Consider the following 6,779-nt stretch of genomic DNA (forward strand, 5'->3'; position numbering starts at 1 on the left):
TGTGTATGTACACATTTCTCAAATTCAGACTACGGGGTGGGGGCAGGGGGGACTGAAATGGAACCACCTTCCTTGGAATAGTGATCAAAACTAAAACCAAAACAAGTCCCAGAGTATTTACCTTCATAGAGAGACGGAGCAGATGGAGTGTGTAAATGGGCTGCAGTTCTGGTGGGAGGCTGTGGGCACATGAAGTCCACTAGAGTGTAAGGAGGGGCCTCAGAGCAGGGGCAGGAGTGAGGCCAGCCAGGGAGAGAGGTGTGAAGATCCACTCTGTGATCACGTGTTGCCCTCTCATCTTCCTAATCTTTCTATAGCTTGGCATTTCTAACGGGCTTTCCTATACATTATTCTGTGCAAATCTCAAGACTAAACTGAGCTGTGGCTATTATCATCTGAGAAGGGAAGGGAGGCTTGGCAAGCTGAAGAGCCTTTCCCTAGGTCATCCCACAGAAAGAACCTGCACTCACACCAGCTCTGGGGCACCAAAGCCAGGCATTTTCTTATTTATTTATTTATTTATTTTTTTGAGACGGAGTCTCGCTCTGTCGCCCAGGCTGGAGTGCAGTGGCCAGATCTCAGCTCACTGCAAGCTCCGCCTCCCGGGTTTATGCCATTCTCCTGCTTCAGCCTCCCGAGTAGCTGGGACTACAGGCGCCCGCCACCTCGCCCGGCTAGTTTTTTGTATTTTTTAGTAGAGACGGGGTTTCACCGTGTTAGCCAGGATGGTCTCGATCTCCTGACCTCGTGATCCGCCCGTCTTGGCCTCCCAAAGTGCTGGGATTACAGGCTTGAGCCACCGTGCCCGGCCTATTTATTTATTTTTGACATGGGTCTTGCTCTGTTACGCAGGGTGGAGTGCAATGGCGTGATCTTGGCTCACTGCAACTTCTACCTCTGGGGCTCAAGCAATCTTTCCACCTTAGCCTCCCAGTAGCTGGGACTGCAGGCACTGGCTAATTTTTTGCATTTTTGGTAGAGACAGGGTTTTGCCACGTTGCCCAGGCTGGTCTCGACCTTCTGAGCTCAAGCAATCCACCCACTTCAGCCTCCCAAAGTGTTAGTATTTCAGGCTTGAGCCACCACGCCCGCCCAGTCTGACCAGGCATTTTCTACTGCAGCACAGCTGCCTCCTTGAGGAGGCTTCAGGGGTTCCTAAGCCTAAATTCTACCTCTAGGGTCTTGATCCCTTAAGGGTTCATCCTGAGTTAAAATCTTGTTATCCCCAGAAGCAGAGATGCACTGACTCTGGTGATCTCAGTATGAATGTGTTATGAAATCTTCTAGGTGTCTGTGGTGGGGCCTGGGGGAGGGTAGAGAAGGTGATGAGGAAAAGGCAGGGGGAGCCTGAACACTATGGGTCTCAGGTACGGAGTGAATAAATCACTAAGGTGAAAAGACAGGCTGGGGCCCAGGAGCTCGTGCACGTACTGATGAAAAGGTCCTGGGCAACATCACAGGCCACCAAACACACCTTCAGCCCCAGGGTCGAACAGGTGGAAGAGCATAGCCATCTTCAGGAATATAAAAGCAGAAAAAAGTGGGGAAGATTTTCCATCTTGAACTTGTGAGCTGGAGAATTACCATTAGTAGCCCACTAATAGGTTGTGGCTGATGAGTCACTTCATAACAAACTGAGAGCCACTTTTGACACTCCTGGAAAAGGCAGGTTAACAAAGCCCCTCTGTAGAAGGAAGACTGTAGTTGCTCAATGCACCCAAGCCTCTTTGAACTTTGCTTAGACTGAACTGCCGATGTCTTGGCTGGTCTGGGCTCCTTAGTGCAACTCCTTCCCACAGAAGCCATCAAGAGCCAGGTCCAGGAAGCTCCTCTCCTATACCTGCCTTAAAAGGCCCAGCTCTGCTGGGGACTAAGGTTCATAAGGCTCATCCCAATGCAAAAGAGAATCTCTGCTATCACCCACTGCAACCACATGGTAGCCACTCTGCAGCCGGCAGGCGTGAGGCATGCTGCGCTAACACGGGAGGGCGGAGGCTCTGCCTGACTTCCCAGAGGCCCAGTGAGAAGCCCAGGACAATCAGCAGGTGCTATGGGAAACTTGGCTGGCAGGCACCACATCATCCTGTATGACTGGCAGGACTGGCTCCCCGCTGAAGACACCGATTCTTGGCAGCTCCTGACAAGGATTGAGAGGATTTGTGGGAGACAGCCCTGAAGCACTGAGCCCTCAAATCAATGAAGGGATTGTGCTGGCGCAGACCCACAGCCATCCAGCTCTGTCGCTGATGAAGGTCTGAACTGCCATAGTCTGCCCCACTGGTGTCAGCGTTAAATGTCAGTTTTAGGTGAGTTTCAACCAGTGGCTGTCCAGTTTCCCCACATCCTTTCTGAGACCATTGCTAGTTTTTGTCTGCACCACTCTTGGGGAAAATAACTTGGACACCGCAGGCGAGAATACCAGTGGGCTCCAAGCTGGAGCTCAGGCCTGGGACAGGGTGGGTTACCTTGGCATACTCAAACATGCAGAGGTCAGTATACATGTCAAGTGCGAGGTTCTCGTGCCCGCTCCTCTTGTACAGTTTGGCGGCCTCATGGAACTTCCCCTGGTAGGAAAACACATCTGCCAGAAACAGGTCATTGTTGGTCTCTCCCTGCTTCTTCCTCTCCTGGAAAAATTAGAAGCACAGGAAATGGCCTCTGCAGCCATGGGCAGGAAGCAGCCTTTACAAAGGTTAGATGTGGCTATTTCAAGTGAGGCCCCTGGACCTTCCTACTGGAACCTGGGCTTGGCTCCTGGCTGTTGTCTCTCTCCCCCAGGTTCCCGCTGGGAACACTTGACAACAAAAGCAGGTTTTTAACAGACAAGCAAAGATCAAAAAAAGATGCAAACCTTTGTTTGTTTAATGGAAATTCCTCAGGGTTGCTTTCCTGTGTATTCCAAGGCTATGACGGAATAGTTTGAATAGTGTGTGCTCTGACTCATCCATGACCCCTAAGCTCCAGAGATCTCCCAAATCTGCAAGCCCTGTTTGGCAGAGTTGTGGCTCATCCTTTGGCAGAGTTGTGGCTCATGGGGATGACAGAGCAGGAGAATGTTTAGGGTTTCTGCCCAAGAGGGAGACCAATAAAANGGAATAGTTTGAATAGTGTGTGCTCTGACTCATCCATGACCCCTAAGCTCCAGAGATCTCCCAAATCTGCAAGCCCTGTTTGGCAGAGTTGTGGCTCATCCTTTGGCAGAGTTGTGGCTCATGGGGATGACAGAGCAGGAGAATGTTTAGGGTTTCTGCCCAAGAGGGAGACCAATAAAATAGGATGACAAGTCTCACTATGTCCCTACTTTTAAAGAGAAAGTAAGAAATCCCGCATGCTGAACATCCGCTAGGTTCTGGGTATATACTTTACACACACATGGCCCCTTTATTCCTCTCAGTGACCCTCAGGGTAGGTCTCACTACCCAAGTATTAGAGTGAAGGACGCTGAGACTCAAGAAGAGGAACAGGTCAGGGTCAGACAGAGCTGGAATTTGGACGCAGTTCTGTCTGACTCCAGATATTCCTTGTATCACATAACACTGTCTTCTGAAGCAAGTGATGTCCCCAACAACACACACACACACACACACACACACACACACACACACACACACACACACATATATACATAGCACAGCTGAGGATAAAGAGGATAAAGCTTCTTCCTTCTGTGTCAGGGAACATTCACTTGTCTACAGCTCGAGTATTTGTAAACACTCAACAGCACTCAAACCCTGAGCCCTAGCAGTTTCCTTTTGCTTGTTTTCTAGCAAGAGTAGCATACGGAGGACGATGAGACATTGAATCAAACTCTTAGACAAGCTGGTGAAAGTTTTAACAGCTGGAGGGAACATGCTTCCACACTGACAGAAATCATCATTCTAAAAACCTGCACACAGCTCAGGCTCATCAAACAGACTAACTCCTAATAGTTGGAAAGGAATTAAAATCTTGCAGTAAGAGAAAAGATTGATTTTGGCTGGACATGGTGGCTTCACCTGTGATCCCTACACTTTGGGAGGCCAAAGGAAGAGGATCACTTGAGCCCAGGAGTTGCAGGCCAGCCTGGTCAATATAGCCAGACCCTATCTCTGCAAAAAAAAAAAAAAAGGTTTTACTAGACATGAAATTCAGGCCATATCCATTCTAGGCCCCAGGATATCACCATGACCAATAAAAACGATCTATGGCACTCAGCAGGTGCATGTCAACATGGGCAGGTTCCTCCCTGCCGTCAGCAGGACAAGAAAATCTCCCCTATCCAAAAGGCACCCACTGAGGATCCGCAGTTCTCTGGAATTATGCTGAGCACCGAGATGTGTGCAACCAAGTCTGCGGACAGTCAACATAGAACACACTCAAAGCCAAAGTCTTTTTTTCAAGAGACAATTTTAGTTTACTTTAACGCACTTCCCAGCTTATAGCACCCGGGGAGAGGACTACATTTTGATCCCAGTAAAATGTGACAAATAATAGTTGGACCCCACAGCAATTAGTTACTTTTGTGGAGAGGAAAATTATGCTCCTTGACTTCAGGTGAAGACCCCCAGATCCAGGCCAGTGGATTTACAAGTGAGAGTCAGCAGCACTGGGCATTTCGGGCAATAGCTCCGAACAAGCCCTTTACCATGTGGTAGGTAAACCCCAGAACATACAGATGCCCCTTACGCCATGCGGGTAGGGAGGGTATGTGGCCGAAAGAGCATGAGCTTAGGAAATAGACTGGGCTTGAATTCCACCAAGTTTTTGGCTGTGGACCTGTGGGGACGTGGCATTGTCTCGCTGAGCCTTAATTTTCTCCTGCATGGAATAGGGAGAGCAACAATACCTGCCTCATTCAGTTAATGTGAGGATCTAGAAGAGCACTCACGTAAATCACACGTGGGGCACAGAGCAGCTTATGTTATGAGGTTTAGCAGGCTGTGAGCTCCTGTCGGCCTCTCTCTTTCTCAGCTCTGTGCCCACTGAACTCAGCACAAGGGTTGGCCCACGACAGGTGTTTATTACGTGGAAATGAATGAGAGGGACAAGATATTTGCTGATTTCCTCACTGTTTCTAACTGGGAATTCAAAGGTATCTCACATTCTCATACCCTCACAATAAATCTGTTCAGGAGAAAAAATGTGTACGCCTTTTTAACAGACAGCCAGACAGCACTGAGATACACAGAAATCAAGAATAGTGTCTAAGGGCCGGGCCTGGTAGCTCAAGTCTATAATGCTAGCACTTTGGAAGGCTAAGGTGGGCTAATAGCTTGAGCCCAAGAATTTGAAATCAGCCTGGGCAACATGGGAAAACTCTGCTACAAAATATACAAAAAAATTAATCAGGCAGGGTGGCACATGCATGTGGTCCCAGCTACTTGGGAGGCTAGGTGGGAGGATCGTTTCAGCCTGGGAGGTCAATGCTGCAGTAAGCCGTGATCGTGCCACTGCATTCGAGCCTGGGAAACAGACTGAGACTTTGTTTCAGGAAAAAAAAAAAAAAAGCATAGTGTTGACCACCACCCAGCAAATGGCGTACCTACAACCAGCTTCCTTAGCACACTGCAGGCCTATTGGGTTTGGATGACAAGGTCAATATTCTCAGCCAGAAACAGTAGGGCTGGGGGTTACTCCAGAACTCTGGGGCGCTCAATTCAGACCATGGGCCATGCTCCCCATGGAGATCGGGAGAGCCTCACCCAGCTATCACGCGACAGCTCACACTGCCTGCCGCTGTCTCCCCGTGTGGCCACTCTGCCCCCGGAGCAAGGCTGTGGCCCGGATGCCCAGACGCCAGTGAGCTCTGCTCCCATGTCCTCAAGGCTCTTGCCTGCCAGAAGGGCTGCCCCTAAAACAGGAACCCCAAGTATGCCTTCTTGAAAAGGAAGAATGCTTCATCTTTTACCTCAATGCTGCTGATGAGCTCTAAATATCGGAGGTCTTGTACTCTGATGAAGGCCTGTGGGGAAGAAATAAAGAATAAAATAAGCTGTCTTCTTGGCTTCCAAAGTGGGTGACTGGCTGGGGGTGGGAAGTCAAGCTCTATCTAGACAGTGAGCCAGTAAGGAGAGGAAGGGAGCAAGCATGGATTAATCGTCATGTGTGCAGGAGGTTATACCACTCAGTGAGGTGTGGCTTTATCCGTGGGATTGGACCATGTAAAGAACAGCAAAGACATTCCAGTTGCATCAATCATTTTGGGATCAGGTAAAACAAAACCGTGATGCCACAGTCTGTGGTGGTGCCTCCTTGGGAGACTCTCGACCCAAAGAAGAACAAGCCAGCCGGGCGTGGTGGCTCATGCCTGTAATCCCAGCACTTTGGGAGGCCGAGGCGGGTGGATCATGAGGTCAAGAAATTGAGACCATCCTGGCCAACGTGGTGAAACCCCAGTTCTACTAAAAATGCAAAAAATCAGCCGGGTGTGGTGGCAGGCACCTATAGTCCCAGCTACTTGGGAGGCTGAGGCAGGAGAATCACTTGAACCCGGGAGGTGAAGGTTGCAGTGAGCTGAGATTGTGCCACTGCATTCCAGGCTGGGCAACAGAGTGAGACTCTATCTCAAAAAAAAAAAAAAAAGAACAACCCAGTCTGACCCTCTGGCGGGGCAGGCAGCATCACAGCAGGAGAGGGTGATGCATGGACTGATGAGAGATTGCCTTGCACATCTTGGTGACATGGGTAGAACGCAGGGGACAGCTATGCCTACCCAGCGTTGCCACAGACACAGGGGACCCCCTGGTACTGCAGAGGGAACGGAGGAGGGGAAAGCTGAGAGGGCATAAAGACAGATTCTG

General features: G+C 49.7%; 1 long non-coding RNA gene across 1 annotated transcript; it reads right to left on the reverse strand.

Moving 5' to 3' along the window:
- Positions 1-1,040: 1,040 nt before the first annotated feature.
- Positions 1,041-6,238, reverse strand: LOC108525650 (uncharacterized). The gene is made up of 3 exons (XR_001884311.1): positions 5,888-6,238; positions 2,466-2,627; positions 1,041-2,137 (listed from the first exon to the last, which is right to left on the reverse strand). It is a non-coding gene; the product is annotated as an uncharacterized LOC108525650 (long non-coding RNA).
- Positions 6,239-6,779: the final 541 nt, after the last annotated feature.

The sequence above is a fragment of the Rhinopithecus bieti genome, unplaced genomic scaffold (genome assembly GCF_001698545.2).
Source record: "Rhinopithecus bieti isolate Rb0 unplaced genomic scaffold, ASM169854v2 scaffold_82294, whole genome shotgun sequence".
NCBI lineage: Eukaryota > Metazoa > Chordata > Mammalia > Primates > Cercopithecidae > Rhinopithecus > Rhinopithecus bieti.